The following is a 23,014-nucleotide window of genomic DNA, read 5'->3' on the forward strand; positions in this document are numbered from 1 at the left end:
GCCTGCCGTGTACCTGGTAAGCCCCAATAAAAAGCCTGCAAAAGCCACTGAGGACTCTAACTCCTCCTTTACCTGGTCTGCTGGATCATAGAAAACCTGCTCTGTGGTCTTCCTGACCTTTACAATTGGCATAAGTCTGCAAGATGATCCATGCAGACAGGTATTGGAGCCCTCCAAAGACCTGGAGGAACTAAGGAGTAACATACTGTGTTTGCCTGTGACCACGCTGGAGGCGTCATGGCGGCACAGAAGGTGGACACAGTCCAGGAGCTGCGGGACGAGACTTCAACTGGAGGAGACGCCGGAGAGGACCAGCCAACAACCCCTGAGGCAGCAAGAATCTTCGGGAAGACAGGGCCACGATTCGGAGCTCACCAATGCTGATAGCAGGGAGAGGCCTAATGGACTTGGACTGTCAATCCCGCCAGAAGGCAGAGGACCTGGCAGGTTATGTTTTTTGAGAATTTGGGGGTGGCCAGTGGGCCTTGATGGCCAAAAGCAGCCTGTGTATGCCCAGCAGTTAGGCAGAGGAGAAAAGCCAACTGAGAAGGCAAAAGCTGGTGCTGATGCTAAGTTGAGAAGCCCTGAGCAGCTGTTAAGCAGCCTGAGTATGCTGAAGACCAGTGAGTCTCGTAAAATCACCTGTGGGTGATACCCTGCTCGTTGTGGAGTGAGGGTGAGGAGCTGAGGAACCCGTCCTTGGGGGACGGGTGGGGAATGTGGCTTGGGGTGGAGCCCAAGCTGAATGTAGAGTTTGTAGCCAAGGATCCCCGACCCATGTGCTTGTGCAGTGGGTTGGCCTGAGTGCAGGGGTCTGCGAGTCGCATTGGTGGCTATGAAGGCCGAGTGTTGGAGCGACTGCAGACAGAAACCCTGAGGGTTGGCGATTACCCCCAACAGAATAGAATCGCCAATCCCAGAGTGAGTGCATCCTGGGGGTGGATGCAGTGTGTGGCTTGTAGCCGAGACTACAGCCAGAGAAGGCCAGGAAGCCTGACGGCTCCTGGCGTGTTACAGTAGATGCCGTGAGTGATTCCTCTCCCTCGTATGAGCAGTGCCTTCAGCAGCAGATTTGGTGGCTCATCTACTGGTTCCAATAATTGTCCTTTGCCACTAGGTTGGGGCCCTGCCTGGACTTCTTTGTGTTTTGTTGTATTTTGTTGTTATATTGTGATGTATTTACTTTTGTGGGCCATGGCTGCATTGTTTATGTTAAGAAAATTGTATATATGAAGACTATATGGCAGAAAACCCTGAGGGGGTGGACTGTAGGGTAAGGAAAAATGTCAGGCTTTTCTGCCCTCACGCCATCAGGATAGATGATGGATCCTTGAGGTCCTGAATGCATGCCTGATGGCGGGCACCTGGAATTAGGGTGTGGGCATAGGTAGATGGGATTCACCTGGGCTAAGACTGGGCTTTCAAGGGCGGCATCACAGGGATGCCAGCAGAAGCCGGGAGAGAAGCAGAGCCATGAGAAGAGCAGAGAGAATGTGAGAGAAGGTCGGAGAGCCCAGACTGAAGACTTGCTGGGAGCTGGGAGGCCTGCCAGCCCCCCAGCACCCCTGCCTGCCGTGTACCTGGTAAGCCCCAATAAAAAGCCTGCAAAAGCCACTGAGGACTCTAACTCCTCCTTTTCCTGGTCTGCTGGATCATAGAAAACCTGCTCTGTGGTCTTCCTGACCTCTACAGTGCTCATTCCTGCCCCTACACCAGGGTATAGGCCAGATGTGCGGGAGGGTGAGAAGATTCACCAGAGACAGAGTAGGGAACAGAACAGGCAGAATGGTCGAAATACACTGCTGAGGGGAGCAGTAGGGGAGACAGGAGAGGTCTGCCACGCTGCTACGTGGGTTGCTCCGCGGCCGGTGGGGATCAAACCAACACTGCAGAGGCTGTGGACTGCTTCATGGCACTGTGCTCAACTGCCTGTGCCAACAGGGAGGCCCTACTTTAATATTTTGAGCTATATATGACTATTGATCAAGTAGAAAGAGCAGATGAGCAGTTGAATATAGACATCTGTTAAGAGAAACACAGAAGCTAAAAATAGAGATTTGGGTGCCATCAGTATATTGAAGTCAGCAGAATGCATGGATCTGACTGAGAACATTCAGACGGTCTAGGATAAGAACATAATGGGTGTAATGCCAGGAACGGACAGAGCTGGTTCTCTCTGATCCGAGCAGACTGGTAAAGGAGAGTCCTGAAGCCCTCAGTGGCTTTTTCAGGCTTTTATTGAGCTTTTACATGTAGAGCAGGAAACAGGTACACGGCAGGCAGGGGTGCCGGGGTGGGGGGTAGCCAGGAGGCCAGTAGCCCTCTCAGCCCCAGCAAATCTTCACTCTTTACTGGGCTCTCTGGCGTTCTCTGTTTTTCCTCTGCTTCTCTTGGAAAATATCTAAATACTACAGCCATGGCCCATAGAAGTAAACAATACAACTGAATATACCAATGTAACAAAATGCAGGTGCTTGCCATCAGGCATGCAATCCTAATGGAGGGAGGGCAGAGAAGCCTGAAAATCATTCACCCTTCAATGGGCCTGAAGATATCAATTTTGAAGAGTTGAACAGCACAAAAGGAATTACTGCAAGTGATATTGGCCATTGTAGTACATATAGTCTTATTCAAAATAATTTTGTTTTTAAGCTTTTGTTAAAGTTGAGATTAAGCAAGATCTTTTTACAGCTGAAGAATTCAGTGATCGATTCTCCATTAAAACTTTTATATGTGGGCCTCCCCTGGTGGCGCAGAAGTTGAGCGCTGGGCTGCAAGGCTTCCTGCAGCCTCTGGAGCGCCAGTTTCATTCCCCAGCCACCAGCGAGGGTCCTACAAAAAAAAAAAAAAAGTTTTTATATACTATCAGCATATTGATATCTGTGTGCATTCTTGCATGCGAGTATTGGGGGGAAGAGGAAGAGAGTAGGAGAGAGAGAAAAGAAAGGAGGGAGGATAGAGTGTAGTGAATATGAATGTATATGGAAACTGAACATCTTTTAGTACAAATCTTCCCTTTTTAAATATGTGGCAGCATTTAGGTAATTTAAAACATTTTAATTTTGGTTTTGATTCAAATACATCTTTTGCCAACCATTTCAGATCTATAAATAGCCATTAAGATTGTTCCCTCAAAAACACTTAAAAATCTCTACTGCTGGCCTCAGTGGTTTGGCAAAAATTATGGTCCAGAACTTAAAAAATTAATCAGCAATTAGCATATGTGCTTGCGTTTTACATTTAAAAGTATACTAGATGTTTTTGTAGTTCAAGGATATAAAAAGTAAATGGAAACAAGTAGTTCAGCAGTTATTTCTCAACCTTTAGATTCTAGTACTAACTCAAAAGAATCTGAATCTAGGGCCTCCCTGGTGGCGCAAGGGGTTAAGATGCAACCTATGAAGCTGTCCACAGCCACTGCAGCATGAGTTCGATCCCCCGGCCGGCCAAGGAGCTGCCCATATGGCGCAGCAGACCTCTCTGACTCGACCACTGCTCCCCTCAGCAGTGTATTTCAGTCACTTCTCCTGTTCTACTCCTCACTCTGTCTCTGGTGAATTCTCTCACCACCCCCCACACACCTCTGGCTTGTATCCCAACTCTTGTATGCATAAATAAATAAATCTTTTAAAAAAAAAATCTGAATCTAGAAAATGCTCAGTGGCATAGGCATGGGACACCCAAAAGGCTTTCTTCGATAGATGTGCCACTGGATGGCTCCCTACCCACATATGGACGGAATGCGGTGATTTACATCAAGTTCTTTAAAACATTTTACATTTAGAGAATCATAATTATTGCCTCACTATTTCCTGATTAATTGGACTAACTTTATCCAAAAAGTAATAAATGTCATTTTTCCATTGCTTACATTCTATTTTTTTTAAGATATTTAGGTTATTTCCATAGCTTGGCTACTGTATTTTTTTTTTTTAAGATTGATTTATTTATACAAGAGTGGGGTACAGATCAGAGGCGCGGGAGTGTGAGCGAATTCACCAGAGACAGAATGGGGAACAGAACAGGCAGACAGACCCAAGACACTGCTGAGGGGAGCAGCGGGTGAGGCAGGAGAGGTCTGCTGAATCATGTGGTTTTTCTCCATGGCCGGCCAAGAATTGGACCTGCGCTGCAGAGGCTGCGGACAGCCTCTCAATATGGTGCTCAACCCACTGCGCCACCAGGGAGACCCTGCTTACATTCTTAAAGGTGATATTTTCCCTGCTCATGTCTATGGTCTAAATGTCTTTTTAGTCAATAGTGATTTTATGACACTTTGTCCTTTCATTCTCTGTGTTCCTGATACATTAATCAATCTGTGTTCCTTAATACATTAATCAGTATTTCACATCCTCTGTTCTCCAATTCTCTACCTTTGCAGTTATCTTTCTGTATCCTCTAATCCCAAACTGTTCAAAAAGCTACTTCAGTTAGCTTGGAAGGTCAGTGAAGACTGGGTCCAGCTCCAGCATCTGGACAGCTCCCTCAAAGTACACATAAAAGGAAGAAACTCCAGGGGCACAGGTATAAGGAGAACCTAAATGACTGTAAAGATTTCTCCAGATGTCTCAAAAGCTACAAACATTTGGAGAAAACTGAAGCAAAAAGTTCTATTAACAGGGGCAAGTGATTATTTGTAGAAAAATATCCAACATAGAGCAAGCATCCAAGAAATATTTCATTATTGCTGATGATGATGAATCAGTAATTTTTCAAGGTAGAAACTAGTAATAAATACTTATTTTGTTATCAGCCTCTGTAGATGCACTTAAATATACTGTAGTTTTATCACAAAGCACATGTATTTTCATTTAGTGAAAAAATAATTTGAAATAAAATTGAAGGATGAAGATTAAATAGGAAGCTGAGTGAAGAAGTAATGTTTAGTGAGGTATGACTTCATTACATTTCTTTATGTAAAGAAGGGTGAAAGGAGGTGAACACTAAGCATCTAGGGTCTGTCAGACATTGCTAGATCCTTTACACAGCTTATTTTATTTGATTCAACTTAATAAAAAGCATTTCCTCTCTCTTGCTTCTTTGTGTAAGATAACTATACTAAACTTCATTCCAGCATTGGATCCAAATTTTATTTTTGTTTAAGCAGTCTTTCAAGTGACAGAAGTTATTGTCCCTGCAGACTACACTCCTTTACTCAGCATGAAAGAGGCTACTCAATTGTCAGATATCTTCATCCGTAATATTACTATGACCTCCATCTCTGGGTCTGCACAGCAAAAATTTTATTTATGAAAGTCGGCTTACCTTACAAAAGCAAAACCCAGACATTCCGAATTTGACCTCTAAAAATCATTTGCCAGTTAAAGGAAATAGCTTTTCTTGGAGAAATCACTAGCTCCCGGTCTGGAACAGGAAGTGTTCAGGCTGAACATGAAGATCTTGTTGCACTGACAACGAGGAAGCCAAAGACTGCTGAGGTCATGTTAAAATGACTCAGAGCCAACTTAAATGAACTTCCACTTGGGAGAAGTTGAGCAATTTGAAAATTAAAAGTATTTTCACAAATAAGTGAAGTAAATTAAGTGGGTTACAGTTCTATGGATTTATAATAATATAAGAAAAATGATAATTTTTGGAGAATGCTAAGAACTCAACTCAGTATTCTGAAAACAGTCAAATAATGAGAAGGAAGTGTTTTTTTCTGCCTTTCTTTTGCAAACTGTGGCTCATGGGGAACTAAGTATTTGATAAAGGAACCTTTATCATTTTAGAATAATTCCCATTAATAGCCTGAGAGAAATGACACATTTTGAAGATTACCACTTTTTAACCCATAAATGAAATAACAAAACTGGACAGTGGTAATCAGTCACTGTCAACAGAAGTCATTAGGAGAAAAACTAATGAGAAAATTAAGCATGATAAATAAATCAGGAACTTCAGCAAAGGCGAGGGAGAAGAGTGGTGGAAGTAGGGATAAGTAGTACCTCAGAGGTTACAAGAGAACTAAGTCCAAACAAATGCAATTTTAATGCAATTATAATGCAATTTTTTAATGCAATAATGTGTGGACCTTATTTTGATGATGATTTGAACAAACCACAAATAACATTTAGGGTGTAATCTGAAAGGTCTTATTAGAATTAGAGGATATTTGTTAAATTTGGGGTTGTGATATTGGTATAGTGGTAATATGCCTGGAATTTGCTTCAAAATAACCCAAGATGGAGAGATGTAGGTGGAAAATTAGATGATATAAGATTGCCATATGTTGACAATTGTTGATACTGTGCAATGGAGTTCATTGCAATATCTCTGCATTTACATATTTGGAAATTTTTATATTTTATTCCATAGAATGTACTCATTTGAAATACAGGGCATTTGCATTTGTTCCAAAAGGGTGATTATGTTAGCACAGGAAAAGGAATTTATCATACTTGTAACTAACCTATTTTTGTAGTGGAGAAAACAAGCTGAATATATGCACTCAGACACAGAAACATCAAACTTTATCATAAAGTCAATGTATCAATAGCTTATCACCTCTAATGTCACATTGGCTCATATCATTGTGATGCAGCTCAAACTCCAATAGTTTTTTTCAAAGCATGCGTCAAATCACTCTATCACCACGTTATAAATGATGCTGATTTGCTTATGGCAAAAATAGGATATTCAGAGAATATTACCTGTACACTCTGTGCTAAATAATCACATTCAGTCTATCTGCTCCAACTACACTTTCACATAGCTGACAACTTTTAAAAGAAAAATAATTTTCGTGCTTTTATTTTTCTTTTAAAAATGATAAGCCAATTTAAAAATCATATAATCTTTTGAATGTTTTGTCAAAATAAGTCATTTTCAAACTTTCCTTTCCCAGACACCAATTCATTATTTTTGAATCAAATACATGCTCAATAAAAACCATAAAAAATAAATGACATAGTATTTGGGCTACAGTTGTAAATTGCTGGCACATTTCTTTTGCTGACCACCTAGACTGCACTGTTTGATCATGGAGGTCTAAATTTGATTCAATTTAGTCTTTTCTCTTTTGTCCTGAGCAAACTGCCTCCCCTATGATAAATGCAGGCAATTTGACATTATTATGTAACTTACACTAACAGAATACTTCATAAAAGCAGTTATGCTGAAAAACTCTAGCAGCTGAGACAACAGATGATAATTTCTCCAGGGATACATGGATGTGCTATAGCATTTGCTGGTTGTGCCATCGAGCAATAGGGGTCCTTCTGTAAACATGCTGGACAAAAATGTATTAATAACAACTTGATCCCCTGCTTTCCTGCCTCTCCTCACAAGATTGAATCTAGAAGGCAAGAAGAACTAAACCAACCAATAGTGTTATGATTTTCTCCTCTAGGTGATAGCAACTAGTAGAAGCAACACCCCTCCTCTCTACCCCTAGTACCATTTATATATCAAAATTCTAATCATGACAGAAGTCCCACAGAGGGGGCATTATTACTATCGGCATATGTGTTATAGGAGGAACTGGTAGTGTAGGAAATTAGCTGCCCCCAGACCGTTATCTACATAAATATTTCAAACTAGACTGATTGAACCAGGTTTTATTTTTATTTATTTATTTATTTATTTATTTATTTATTTGTGGGCCCCTCGCCGGTGGCTGGGGATCGAACTGGCACTGCAGAGGCTGCGGGCAGCCTCACACCCCAGCGCTCAACCGCTGCGCCACCAGGGGAGACCCTAGAACCAGGTTTTGAACTCTGCTGTCTGAGCTTAAAACTCTACTCAGCATAGTCTCTTTGAGAATGAACCAGACTATTACTATCACCAAAAAAAAAAGTGTAGTAAAAATCTAACTGCCAAATAACATAACAATAGTAATAATTTAAAATTTGTGAATCTGTCTTCATTTCACTCCATCTCCACTCTAATAGTGTCTTAACCACAAATGACACCAGCCTCAATTGTATTATGTATAGAGACTTTGTGTCCATAGTTTCTGCTGTAGGAATAAATAATGTACTTTAGGATATACCATGTTATCAAATGTTGACTCTAATGACTGTCAGATTATTACTGCTACAGATTGTTTTGTATCATAAATTTGAAACTGCACCTCATATTTTTGTTTCTGAAATTTTTCCAAGATTAATCACTGATTTTGTTGATGTTAGTTCCATAACAGAAGATGCCAATAAAATTCACATTTCCAGCATTGAATTGGCAGCATTGAGTTAGTAATGCTTTGTTTCCTTAAACATAATAAAGCATAATAAAGTAACTTGTAAAGAAATTGCCTATAAAAACGCTGCAATTTGGAATCTACTTTAAATATTCCATTGGGTAATCACAGAAATCGATTCTCTGCTTTTAATTTAGTTTTGCTTGAAAAATTCAGTCTTGCTAAAAAATGTGTGAATACACTTCTGTAACACATTTATATTTATATAGAATTACTGCTACTTTAAAAGTATTTTTAAATAGTTTGTTTTGGGTTCCTTTCAGGGATTTTTTTGCCCAAAAAAAACCTAATCTTTGGGCAATTAAGTATATATTTTTCTTAATATCTATATTTTCCACATACATACCACTTCCCCGGTGGATCTCTCTATAGTATGTATATTGAGAATACGTGTGTGAGTCTACTTACAATCGTTAGTCATACAGCACATTTACTTTAGTATATGATTTACTAGAAATTTTAGCCACATTTCAAGGTAACTTCTGCAATTTTAATTATAGTCTTTTATCAACCTGGTTAGTATTAGCCACTTTGTAATGATCTATTTGGCTAAAATGAATTTTCCACGGAAAATCTGAGCAAATAATGGAACTTACATGTAACTATTAAATTCAAAATCAGCCATAGAAAGTGTGAACACATTTACTATAAAGATGATTACTGCAAATCATTTAAAGAAAAAGCAGAACACAGCTAAGCATAGATACAAGTACAAATGTCTCAAATGCCTTTTACCATAGTCCCAAACACGTAGTTCGAGGTTGGAGCACTGCCAAATAGCCTTGACCTTGCTTGCTTTTTTAAGATATCCTCTGCACCTCACCCTTAAGAGAGAAGCACTTTTTTTTTTTTTTTTGCATACTCGTGTCATGACTTAAACCTAATCCTGTGGGTTACCCACAGTGTTTCCCAGGTTAGTGCTGGTTTATCACAACCTACTGCTGCTCTCTCTGCTGTTGGGTTTGTTGGCTAACAGATAACTCAAAAAACAAACAAAAGTATCCCAACAAAGAGAACTTCATGAGGAATCACAAAGATGCCTATCAACATATCTTTGAGAGCACACCTCTAAGAGTCAGCAAGTGAAGGAAAATGATCTTTCAGAACATATAAAAATTGTATTTATTTCTCATGGTCAATTTAAAAAAAAATAATTACCTGTGGATGTAGCTTTTTAGTTTGTTATTTTATTGTCAGCGAAAAAAAGTGCACCCCTTTTTAAATAATCAGTAGGAATCGAGACTCACAAGTTTCATTCCATGGCAAGTTGGCAGCAAAGCATCAGTGTGACTCAACTTTTTCTTTAATCTTACACAGTATTTGCATTTTGCAACTCAGCTTGTAGTCCCTTTTCTTAGCCCTGTGCTCATCCCTCTTAACACCATGCCCTGTTTCTCACTCTAATGCCATCTGCAGTGGTAGGATCCATTTATTGGCACAGAATTAGAGGAAACTGGAGGCCCCAATATACCAGTATATATGGCCCATATAGAGAGCCTTGCTTCATAGTTTTGGGGGGGTGGAGAGGGCACTTCATGGTAAGGAGGCAGGTGATTCCAGTCAGCCAGAGGGGGATTACCATCAAGGGTCAGGCTCAGAGGGTTTTTGGGGTCCAGAATTATGTGTAAGTGGGAGATTGGAGATACATTAATGCCAGGTTTGCCAAAAGAATGTAGAAATCTGTTCAGGAAATGTTGGACATGAGACATGTTTGGAGAGAGGAAGAGGGAGAGAGGATGGAGAGAGTTAAGAGAAAGGGAGGGAGGGAGGGAGGGAGATTGAACACACCTAGTCAAGGCAGATGTTGAACTTTGTTTTCCTAGTTCTTGTACCCTGGGAACAGAAACTGAAAATGAACTGCTTTGGCACACTTTCTGCCCACTTGGATTTGTAGTGTACTCAGTGCACTTGGAAAAGCGCTGTGCAAATAAAAGACATTATTCAGAGGAATATGTTTCTGTTCTTAAAAGACTGAAAGTGTCCATGTATGTATGGAAGAGTAGGTTTCATAAGATTTGTTTTTGAGATAGACATTTGCCTCACTACTACTGAAGCAGGGCAAGTCACATCATTTCTGAGGTTGCTCCTGGGGGAGTGTCACACCCTCCTGGTCCCCTTCTCACCAGCTCTACCTGTTTCCATAGACTTCAATCATTTTGTTAATGTTCACCACAGGAAGCACCTAAGAATAAACTTGCTTCTCTGAGCAGATTCTATCTTGGTAGACCATGGGTGGAGAACAGCCAAGAACATTTTAGCAAATAGGTGTCCAGTTGGGCTTTTCAATATTGTGTATTTGACAGGACACAACAGCACCAGCATGCATCGGGATCGGAAAAATACGTCACCCAGTTCTGTTTGAAAGCTCCCTGTCATTTCAGAAGCACTTGAAAACGGGTATGCATCGGGCTTTGCTGCTGCTCTTGCAGGGACTATTAATAGGAGTTCAAGACGTGTACTTGCATTGCCCTTTTTATATGAGAGAAAAAAAATTAAAAGCTTTTCTCTTCCAAAACAGTACCAATCAAGCCAACTGTAGCAATCTTTCAACATAATATCACATAGCTGTTAAAACATTAGTCAGGAGTACTAAATCAAATTTGACTGAGGCAAGATACTTCCTCTGTGCCCGGGATATTATAGAATTCCTATTGAATGAAGATGGTGAATGCAGGAGTTCCCTACCCAGTCTGGGAAACAGCCAGCTTAGCTCATAATACCGGGGTGCTATTCTCAAGAACTCAGCATCACATGCTCTACCCAGATAGCTCCAATAGTGTGCTGGAAACTGGATGTCTGTACAGTTATACAGTGTGTCTTTGTACACATATATGCATATATATGTATATGAACAGTTAAGTCTAAGTCTAGGTGTATATTATAGAGTATATTTAATTAAAACCAAACAAGTTATGGTTAAGTTACGGTATATGTGTGTGTATATATATATGTGTATGTATGCGTGTGTATAAAATTTTTCTTATTGTACATACTATACTATGAAAATGAGGCATGTTCCAATCATCCCAAGGAAAACAGGAAAAAATGGTGTCAAAAAACTTAATTTGTAATTTTTAGCCATCTAGTATTTTCAAAAAGAGATTTCTCTTCTGCTCCTCTGGCTGGGGGGTGCCTGGCATCTGTGGGCAAGTGACGTTGCTCTTTGTCCTGGCATTTGACACAAGGACGCAAGCTGCTCTCCATGGGCATGGGTGAGCCATCCAGGGAGATGTGTGTGAGGAGTTTCATTTCTCTGCTGGCATTAGTGGGGTAACTGTGCTGGCTTCCAAGTCAGAAGAGCGATAGGGAAGGAAAATATTTCAAAAGGGGTGGAGTTCGATGAGATCGTTGTAATGGAGGAGCATTCTTGGGCCAGGAGGCTTTCGGTGTGTGTTTCAAGGTCACTTTCTGTCCTACAGCCTTCTTCCTGTTGGGGAATAGGATGTTCTCTAGTCCAGGAATTTTGGAGGTTACAAGTGGAGTTAAGAAAACTATTGTCTTTTAACACCACTATTATTATTCAAAATAATACTGTGAAGTGCTTTGCCTAGGATTTGAGGCAAAATTAGTTCTTTTTTTCTTACCATTGTTTACTGATTTTCAACATTGGAAGTTTGGAATTTTGACAAGATGTTTTAGGCGTTTGAACTGCTTAAGCAGGAAACCTGAATGCTGCTTGCACCGAGGTCCTCTAGCTACTGAGGAAGTAGACATTGAGGATGTTTTTACAAACATGCGCTAAAGTGAGGATGAAAGTTAAATTTAGTTAAGTAAATAATTGTTGTTTTCAAAACAACAGTTTAGCCTATTTTCATTGCCTGCTTTCCTCCTCTCTGATGTCTTCCTATATTTTCTTTTCTGCCCTTTGTATGTGCTCAGTAAACCATCTCATATTCTTTCAGTAAGACATCTGCATCCGAGCAAATAAATGTAAGGAATTTCATCTCCGAAGCCAGTTGAATGTTGGCTGAATTCAATCAGTTAAAAGTCTTTTAATTGTTTTGCAATTAAACACCCACACTCCACTCACATAGATTTACATTCACACATACACGAGTGTGTGTGCACACACATGCACGCACTTCTTATGTTTGTATGTAAACATAGTCAGAAGTTATATTTAGCCTCACAAAGCTAGAGTCATGGTATATTAGAAGAAGCAATAAGATTTCTTTCTGAGAATGTTAGTTTTCTTAGATGATAATGGAATTACAGTTTAGGTGGAAAAACAACTTAAGGAGAAACATGGCAAAATATTTAGGACTAAAACTGGTATCTAAGCTTTATTCTCACATTTGGGCCTCCCCTGGTGGCGCAGCAGTTGAGCGCTGGGCTATGAAGCTGCCCACAGCCTCTGCAGCACCGGTTCAATCCCTGGCCGCTGGCGAGGGTCCCACATGGCATGCAGACCTCACCTGTCACACCCACTGCTCCCCTCAGCAGTGTATTTCGTCAGTCTGGCTGTTCTGTTCCCCATTCTGGCTCTGGTGAATCCTCTCACCCTCCCGCACTTCTGACTGTACCCAGTGCTTGGTAAATAAATAAACAAATCTTTAAAAAAAAAATTATTCTCACATTAAACTTTAAATAGGCAAAAAAAAGATGAAATGAAATAAAATAAAATTTATTCTCAAGTAGTTTATAAAAATGTGATACATATGGAAAAATGTAAATGGAGATTGAATCTAAGCTTCACAATGAAAAGTTGAAGGGAATGACTTAGAAGCCATAACAAATAGTTGAAATATGTGATCCTGAAATGTACACTGAATTAGATAAAACACCTGTTTGTTCATTTATCAATTGAGGAAATTTAATTTTAAAATAAGAAAGCTTTCTGAAACATAAATATAATTTGAATTGGCCCATCAATTTCATCTCCATCTAACCATCAAACAGCCTCTCCATGGGGCAAAATCAGCCCTGTACATTAGGTTGTTCTGGCTTCTACATCCCTCTTGGCCCCCTCCTCCTGATACCATCTTCTCAACCCTCTTGTGCCTGCCAAAAGCTTTCTCACAGTGCATCAAACCCTCAGCCTCTCTCATTCTTACACAAGTCTGTTGCATTTTGATTTTGACCCATAGGCATCCATTGACCCAGAAATTAGCATTATTTATTTCATAATTTGATATTTTTTTCTAATTTTGTCATCTATAAAAGTATGTATGAAATCTATGTCTCATAAGTCAGAAATCAAAGTATACTGAGAAGCCTCTAAAAGGTCCTCAATGATTTCAATTAGTAGTGAACTAATATAAAAGTTGATTTTGTAATGTACATTTGGAGTAATTTCTCTAGACATTTCAATTTCTTCAATGATACAATGAATTCATTTTTTATGGGAAAAAAATCATTAAAAAAAGTAACACAGCATACATTCATTTGTTGAGGGGACTTTTCCACACTCTCATCACCATATTAGAGCTCTTAATTGCAAATTGATAACTTCTGACCAGATAAGTTAAATAATAAGTTTGAAATAGTGAAAAATCTGATTATTTTATCTTAAAACTGGATAATTAAAGAATTTTGTCAGAGAAGCACTTTTTAGTATATCCATGCAGTAACCACACACAGTCCAAGGTATTCTCACCAAGGATTCATTGATTGAGTCACCCACATCTGCCAAGAGTGTGCATGGGACCTGAATGGAGGAGGGGACTTTCCTTATATCATACAATTTAATTTAAGCTACACCATCAGCCAAGGAGGAAGTGTAGCTGTCTTTGTTGTGCAAATGAGAGAACTGCACCTCCAGGTCATCAGGTAACTTGTTCAAGGTCCATAGCTATTAAGTCATCAGTGAGGATTTTAACTCAAATATATCTTTTTCCTACCAAATCTATGAGCATTATTGTTAAACTCACAGGTTTAACCTTTCACCCTTCAAGACTCTCCATGCATTGCCTCTCTTAAAGTGCACCTGCCTTTATTTGTAGATGGTACAAAACAGCTCAAGAGTTCTTCTAGCCAAGTTCTTTATTCCTTAAAGGTTTTGGAAGGAGAAGACACCCCTAGTTAATACCACACACAGAAGGACTTTGTGGCTCCAGAAGTAAAAGTCACTTAAGAAAAAAAAATAAAGGTGGGAGTAGCTGAACCGGTGAGCCTGTATCTAGTCACCTAAGTTTTTCTCTTATCTCCTTTTTTGGGGATTCATGAAGGGTTTTAACTACACTCAGGTTACAGTGATTTTTTTCATAAGCTCTCCTTTTGTGACATGTTCAGATGCATCATATAGAAAAATAACTGGCAGTACTGTGAAGGTAAATTTGCAGAGGAGAAAAAGTGAAGTCATGTTCATTATAACTGTTGGCAAGATTGAAACTGATGGTGACAAGGTGTGCAGGTCATGTGCTTTGGAAAGATTATCTGTACCTCTTCAAGTTGAAAAAAATTCCTAAAATGACTAGTGACCTATGTTTAAAGTTTCTTTTCATTACGATTTTGTTTATAAGTGTGACAAGCTTCCATTTAAGATTATAATTTATTTTGAAATGTGAGTGCATTGCAACTATTCATATCTGTCCACAGGTCTGGACTTTTAGTTGTCACATTTAGCCAATCATTTCATTTGGTTCCTAAAGATACCAATCCAACATACTTGTGATTTCATTATGGAAAAAAAGAAAGATGGGAATTAAGAAATGCCCTCATGTTTTCTATTCTAGAATAATATTGTCCATGTTATACTGATCAATTTGCAGTATTTCACTTTGGAAAAATAATGGAGCACTTTGCCTAAACATCAGCGTGGAAGCCAAGAATATAAGTACCTTAAAGAAGCTTTCTAAAGGAAACTCCCCATAATCACACAGGAGCTTATTCTTAGTACTGATAGAGACTGAGTACAAAACTTCATTTCTTGATTGTCTTTCTGTGCCAGGCACTTTAAAATGAATTTCCACTGAAATTTTAAAACACTGATTTCTGTGTAATTTCACAACTGACAAAACTGAGGCTCAGAGATTTAAATAACTTGACTGAAGATAAACCCCTCTTACCCAAAATGATTGATCCTTCCATTTTATCTCTGCTTAACTTGTAGAGAAAACATAATTAATCTGTAAAGCAGACTATATAGACAGGCAGAAGAGTCCTAGGAATATTGTTTCTCATAAGTTTTGCATACTATTAGGAAGATATATCCATCTCGTTAATAAATATTTTTTTTCCCTACATTTTTTTTCCTATCCCTGTTCAGGATGCAGATCTAAGTATGAATGGTCAAAGTAATAAATGTAACTAAGAAATGCCTTCTTTACCCTCCCAGACTTACTAAAAGATATCATTTATTACTCTAAAGATTTTAATGTACTAACAAGATATTTGGCTAATGTCAATGAATAATGGATGAAATTAAAATAAAGCTCAAAACTTACTATTGTATCATGTAAGAAATACTTTTTTTAATTTTCCCACATTTAAATGGACTGATCCCTATTGTTTCCTTATTAAGAAACTCAATAAAGGGCCTCCCCTGGTGGCGCAACAGTTGAGCGCTGGGCTGCGCGGCTGCCCGCAGCCTCTGCAGCACCGGTTCAATCCCTGGCTGCCGGCGAGGGTCCCACATGGCCCGCTGCTCCCCTCAGCAGTGTATTTCAGTCCGTCTGCCTGTTCTGTTCCCCACTCTGACTCTGGTGAATTCTCTCACCCTCCCACACTTCTGACTGTACCCGTGCTTGTAGAAAGAAAGAAAGAAAGAAGGATGGAAGGAAGGGAGGGAGGGAGGGAGGGAGGAAGGGAGGAAGGAAGGAAGGAAGGAAGGAAGGAAGGAAGGAAGGAAGGAAGGAAGGAAGGAAGGAAGGAAGGAAGGTCACAGAGAAGATTTAAAAAAAAAAGAAAAAGAAAAAAAAAGAAACTCAATAAAGTAGTATTCATTGCACAAATATTTATTGCACACCTACTACCCACTCAGCATCTTTCTGAAAGCAACTAGAGAACAGTAAACAAAAATCTCTGCCTTTTCAAAATAAACATTCTGTTTAAGTTTTTAGTATAGTCAACCAAAATGTACATCAGAATTAGCCACAGAGCAGTTTAAAGATGCAGAGAACTTTCCACCTGAAACCCCCAAATTTTCATATTTAGAAAACCTCACAGATGATTCTGATTAGGCACTTCAAATTGAGAAACTTTTGCATAAAGAATGGTGATACATTATTCCTCCATTAAGATTATTCTTCATCCTCTTTTTCTTTCAAATCCCTACACTTTGGTTACTGTGAAGAACAATCTGAGACACCAGACACAGAATTCTTGTGTTGAGAATGTATGCTTTGCTCGGCATTTAAAATGTATTAATGAATGTTTTAAATCAATTTTATTAGTAGAATCATGCTTCTAATAGAATTATTGATGTGTAAAGTAACACAATCCAAATAAGAAATGATATTATTTTAATTTGAATAGATTGTAGGTTTCATAGGTTTTTTAAATTTTTCTGCAATATCAACTGTTGGGTTACCCTCACCAAAAAGAAAAAAAAGGTACACCCACTCACCCATTATCTGCACTAATTTAAAAAATGTACTGGTATTAATTACATTTTTATCATTAGTCTTCATTTTGAAAGTCACTTTCCTCAATATTGCTTTAATATTTTGACTTGGAAGACATTAACTCTGTCTTGTTATGAGGCTGTTGTTATATTGATGTTTCTACTTCTCAGTCTAATTGATCCCCCATTATCTAGTGGGCTTTTGCTCAACCATTATCCTGGTAAAGAATAAATCATAATACCCATCTGTCCTGAGTCTTTTTAATTCCATAGGATTATTCAATATACCATGTTATTTCAGTTAATGAAATGTCTGGAAAGCTGAGTAGTAAATTCTGTACAGAAGTAGATTCTAGATCAGAAAAATGTAAGCTATGATGTTATTAACTAGAATCAATTTGCCTACATCTTGCTTCGTTGTTACCTCAGTGTTATAAGATGAAAATTCATACTTTGTGCAAAAATGAAAAATAATGTAAAAAATGTATTAAAAATTTTTAAATAAAAATATTAATTATGAAAAAAGGAAAGAAGAAGTAGCAAGGAAATATGGGATTAGTCCAAACTAGATGGACTTAATTCAGTTGACAAATATAATTAGCCTTTAAATACCAACTTTATTAAACAAGGAACAAATTGAAGACAAAGCTGGTTTATGCAAATTCTGGGATGTCTTCTATTAAATAGCTTAACCCTTCTCTAGATTTGTATGGAGCTAACTTGACCTACATACTGAGTGGATGGATTTATTGAGGGGAAGTGACTTCTATGGAATACTGAGACTGTACTGGTGGAGGATGTTTCACTTTGGGAAAACAGGTGCTGAGGGAGCATCAGTAATGAGATGTGCAGGAATACTGGCTTCACTTACTGTGTTGGGAGTAGGGGTGGGGGAGGAGAGGTAGTGAGGGGAGTGGAAAGGGAGGTGGCAGAAGGGGGCATGGAGTGGAAGAAGAGGAGAGGTGATGGGGGTGGGGGGTGGGGAGGAGGGGATGGGGAAGGGGCTTCAGGGAAGCCCCAGTAGCAAGCAGTGCAGTGTCCCAGACCACAGGCTACATGTCTCACTACTTCAGAAAACCAAGTGTATATCTCTTTTTCTCTTTTTCTCCCCTCGGTGTTTATTTTCTCTTTTAGTAAGATTTGGGTTAGTTGCTATTTGGTAAAGATAGAGGAGTTATTACCAGTGGTGAAGCTTTACCTTTTAACCCTTACTACTCTGCAGTAGTGAATTGAAATGAATTAAATTTTATTTTTCCTTCACGGAAACTGGTTTTGATCAGATAACTGTGCTTGTTTCAGGTAAACCCTGATGTAGGAAAGCAGAAATGTTGTCATTATCACTCTAAACTCTGTAGTCAAGAAGTTCAAGGGCAGCTTTGTATGTTTTGTGAGCCTCTGAGCTTTGGGGTGCTGGGAGTCCATTTTAATAAGGGCAGCTTAATCATTAACCAGAATGATAGCAGTTAGTGGAATAAGAGTTTCTGTGGTAAACAAATTAAAATTTAGATAGGACATCCTGACTTCAGATTACAAAATAGTCCATTGAGGGTATTGAAGGATTTACATACCCAGATGGCAAGATGATTCCTGAGTTATAAGGAGCTGTGTACACAATCCAAAGTAGTGTGACACTGTGGCTTTGAGACACAGTTAAGAGTTAAGATACTCTAGACTGCTGTTTAAGAAACAGTTATGCTACCTCATTTAAGAGAATAAATTCATAAATATAATACTAAACTTAAAAAAGAGATTTTCAAATACAAAAAAGAAATGGTTATTTGTAGTTTGAATTTTTATTAATAGGAATAATACTTGTCATATTACATCAAGCTTTTCTGAAATACCACCCAGTCTGTGATACGTCCTCTTACCACTCTGTTCTGAGCTCTCCCTACCTAACAAATACTTCCATCTTTGCACGTGTAATTTAGCATTAGAACTTGCAGCCTCCTTGAATGGTTGGCTCAGGATTTGCTAAATGTGTGAGGGATATAAATGGGAAAAAATGATGGACAAATAGATATAAATGTTCTTGGAAGAGCTACATAAAAGTTATAAAAGCATGAGAAAAAAATCATAAGCATAGCCTATAATGAGTGAATATTGTAGGAATATAAGTCTCTAGTCAAATGCAGTTTTCCAATTTAGAAGTTTCTTTGATAACTTGTGTTGCCATCATCATTTGATCAGCTCTTGAAATTCCATTTCTATGTGAGGATTTCCTATTCAAAGGAATTTATGACCAACCAAAAATGTTCTTACTGAATATCTCCTGATAAATTTTTTTCGCATTATTCTTAACAAAGGATCCTTTGGAATTTCTTGCTAACAATCAAAATGTATAAAATAGTTGGATTGTCACTGGGTAGTCATTGGAGTGGTATTTATTGCCACCTCCTGTATGCTTCCTTTGTATTGTTCTAAGGGAAAACAAGAGCAAGGTTTCTGGGCTAAAGGTGCTGACCAGTCACTCAATTTCTGCAATTAATTTCTGCCATGTAAATCTGCAATTTATCACAGTCATCTTAAACTGACTTGTACTACTACGATAAGAAGAAGTAGACACTGGTCGCCCAAATAAAGTTCACATTGATGAGATTCTTATGAAAACTTTTATTAAATATTTTTATTCATTTATTTACTGGTTTGTGGACACCGTTCCTTTATAGTTAGAATTATTCCAGAGAAACAGAGAATTAGCAAGTCAGAAGAAAGCGTGTAGGTCTTCAGTTAGACAGTCTTATCTCAACTCTACAAGGTTTTTGAGGAACCTCCTTAATCTACAAAATGAAACACTGATAGAATCTCCCTGAGGTAATTTGTGGTCTACAAATAATATGATGCAGTTAAAGTGTTATAAATTTGAGTAAAGTACAGACTAAGGATTTTAAAATAAGAGCTGTAAAAATATTAAAATGTAAAAATATTAACAGTATTATTTAAAAGTTATGTGAGAAGACTCAAAAGGGAATTAACTTGCTAATGAATCCAACAGGAGTGTGTTATTAGATAAAGAATGAGACACTGCCCCTGCCTCCCCCCACCCAAAAAAAAAACCCTTGAGTTTCAGTGGCTTAAAGAATTCAGGCATTTGTGCGTTGTTCACTGAAAGCTCAACAGCTGTTCCCATCATGTTCAGGGTCTCCTTGGTTAGTATCGTCTCAGCACATGGAAAGGGAAAAAGAATGCAGGGGAACAAATGTGGGGGATTTGGGGTCAGGCATGGAAGTAGCATTTTTCAGGATCGCTCAAACTGCACTGGGGAAAAACATTGGTCACCCTCAAAACTGAGGGATGATGGGAAAAGAGATGTAGCTGGGCAGTCATCTACCCAGCCAAGTCCTGCTTCTTTGGAAAAAATAAAAATGAATTTTTCATGAGTTATTAGTCTTCTGCAGTAGCTTACCAGAGAACACAACGATCTTGAGAAAATTGCCTGCTTTTGGGGTGTATCAGTCAAGTCCATCTGTAGTTTATCGTTTTGTGGTTTCCCTTTTATTAAAAGCGGGATAGGAGATAAACTCTTGACAAGATGGCTTTCAGTCAGTCTATTGCTAATAGAATTACAGAATACCGACTTCAGCAACATTCCCCCTTGGTTAAATATCTTTCCCCAATGGAAAAAATCACCAATAGAAACATAAGGTTAGGTAGTATGTGGACTCATGTTTTGTTTGCCACTTTCGATTGTGAGCAATGTTGAATGAAGTTATGACATCTTAGTGTCAAATTGATCTGTGCAGACAGTAAAAAGAAAATAAGATAGTTTAATTACGCTGGTTTTCCTATGCTTTTTTTTAAAATTAAAGATTTATTTATCTATGCATTCAAGAACTGAGGTACAGGCCTGGTGGGGGGTGCGGTGAGAGGATTCACTAGAGACAGAGTGGGGAGCAGAACAGGCAGCGTGACCAAAGTACACTGCTGAGGGGAGCAGCAGGCAAGTCAGGAGAGGTCTGCTGTGCCATGTGGGTAGCTCCCTGACCGAGGATTGAACTCGTGCTGCAGTGACTGTGGACAGCTTCATAGGTTACCTCTAACTCCTTGCACCACCAGGGAGGCCCTTCCTAGGCTGTTTTTTAAGTTGGAAAATTATGAAATGCCTGTGATTGTCTACTATATGTGATAAACTTTAATTTATTTTTCACTAGGATTCACCCCAGAGATCTAAGGGAAAAAAGATTAGAATCAGGGTTAAGGTTAGTTTCTTCATAGCTTGGTAAAGAGAATGTGAAACCAAGATATAAATCACTTGTTACTGATACTCGCATTTAAAGAGATAGGAAATGTTTTTTTTTCTAGTTTCTTTTTTATTTAAGTTATTTTTTTTATTTTTGAGGTAACACTGGTTTGCAACACTATGTGATTCAAAGGCATGGGATCACACCTCCTCAGATGCATGTCCCCACATCCTGCCCACCAACAAGGCACCCATAGTGATAGGTGATGTTTTTAAATTTCTTTTTGGGACAGCATAGTTTTTGTTCAGAGAAACTACTTTGATAAGGTGCCTAAGATTGACAGCAAGACTACAAAGACATAGGCTTTTATGAGCAAGATAGAATGAGTTATATCCTTTCTAAAATATACTAGAGTGAGTTTAGTACTTAGAATGACATTAGGTCAAAAATACAGAAATTTTCTTTCTGGTTTCCTGAGGGCAGAAGTTACATGTGTTCACTAGAGGACAGTACCAGAATCGGGAGACATTGCCTAATAAATATAATTATCTATAATAAATATTATTTATTATCTATAATAATCTAAAATAAATTATAGATAATATAGATATAAGTAATCACTTAGATAACAGATACAGATTTAGATATTACACAGCTACTCAGTCTTCATAGTTTGTTGAATCAATGAATGATTGTAGAAGTCTGAGCATCAGGGAGGCATCAGCCAACTCCTTAGTTATATAAACAGCTTGCAGATTGGGAAGATGGCATTTAGCAAAAGACCATAGTTGCTATGAAGAAAACAGAGGATAATTCCCAAGACATTTTTGTAAAAGATGTTTTTTTCAAAAGAGTAGGAAAAGTAACTCAGTGAAGTAGACAATTTTCTCTGCTGACCTTTTGAACATCATAAATCATGTGTGACAGAGTCCATTCCCATTTGATTATAGGTGTTTCGCATGGTCGATAGAGACTTTGCCATGTTCATTCCTTTCGTAATTTGGGTTTTTTTTTTAATATTTATTTTTGCTAGGCACTGTGCTTAGTGAACTCTGTGATTACAGTGACAAACAGGGGGACTAATACACTCTAGCCTAAGTGAGTTTATAGTTTATAATACAGATAAGTCACCAGGCTGTTAGGTTTGTATATACTGTGTAGTGAAGAAGCCCCAAGCAAATGTCTTTCAATTATAGTGCTTGGTACAAAAGAAAAGTATCTGAGCACCACAATTATAAACTATAAATATGTGTGTTTCCATGTGAACAAATAACTTAGAACCAAAAACATCTTCTGCATATTGATTCTGCAAATCTTGAATGGACTATCAGTGCTGGCCTAATTTTTTTTGTTACTGTCATTGAAGTTCCATTACTTTACATTCTTGCTAGTATTTTAACAATGTAGAATTCCCCTCCCACCAGGTATAGTCACCGAAGCTCTCCTCCAATAAAGCACCCACAACCCTCCTCCATAATCCATTGTAATTTCTCCCCCATTGCCCTGTTTTCACCCTTTCCATTCCCCTCTCTCTCTCTGAAAGTCTGAGATCTATGGACGGCTTGCAAGGATTGTTTTGGAGTTTGCCTTTGACTGACCCTTTGCTTGGTTTCTCTGTATTACACATATTAGTGAGATGCATCTTATTTACCTTTCTCCTTCTGACATTTCACTGAGCATAATGCCTTCTGGCTCCATCCATGTTGATGCAAATAGCATGAATTTATCTTTTTTGATTGCTGAGTAGTATTCCTGTGTATATCTACCACATTTACTTGATCCACTTGTCTTTTGGGGCATTTAGGTTGTTTCCATATTTTGGTTGTTGTAAATTGTGCTGCTATAAATATAAGGAATACAGGCCTCTACTGGTGTTAGTTTTTGTGTGTGTGTGTGGTTTTTGAATCAATACCTATGAGTGGTATTGCCTGGTCTTATGGCATATTAGTTTTTAGTCTTTTACAAAATTTCTATATTGTTTTCCATAGTCTACATTCCCACCAACAGGGTAAGTGGGTTCCTTTTCTTTTTCCCCTATACCCTTGAATGCTGGCCTAATTTTAACCTATATGTTCATTGTTGCAATGGTGGTCGTGGTGATGATGGTGATTCCTGTAGACATTTCAGCAC

Source organism: Talpa europaea, assembly GCF_964194135.1.
Source record: "Talpa europaea genome assembly, chromosome: 14".
Classification (NCBI taxonomy): Eukaryota; Metazoa; Chordata; class Mammalia; order Eulipotyphla; family Talpidae; genus Talpa; species Talpa europaea.